Below are 292 nucleotides of genomic sequence, written 5' to 3' on the forward strand. Positions count from 1 at the left end.
GCGAGCCGGGCTGGCTGCGGCGTGCGCTGCTGCCGCGGGCCGGCTGGGGGCGCTGCCGGGACCGGCCCCGGGAGCCCGAGCGGGAAGGGGGCCCGCACTCCAGCTCCCGCCGCCCGGCCCGGCCCGGCCCGCGACACCCGGGGAGGCCATTCCTGCCCCCCCTCCCCCGGCCCTGTTTGGCGACAAGGTGCCAAAGAAGGGGGACAACCGGCCCGAGCGCCAACAACTCCGGCGGAGGAGAGGGCCACGGAAGCGCCCGGAGTCTTCCCCGCGGCGCGCCCCGCGGCCCTAC

The 292-nt window shown here is 79.8% G+C and overlaps 1 protein-coding gene across 1 annotated transcript in view; it reads left to right on the plus strand.

The window, feature by feature from the left end:
• FOXA1 (forkhead box A1) overlaps positions 1-292 on the plus strand; it is a 25,200-nt gene that overhangs the window by 741 nt on the left and 24,167 nt on the right. The window lies entirely within an intron of this gene.

This window comes from Calidris pugnax, unplaced genomic scaffold (assembly GCF_001431845.1).
Source record: "Calidris pugnax isolate Ruff unplaced genomic scaffold, ASM143184v1 scaffold56, whole genome shotgun sequence".
Classification (NCBI taxonomy): Eukaryota; Metazoa; Chordata; class Aves; order Charadriiformes; family Scolopacidae; genus Calidris; species Calidris pugnax.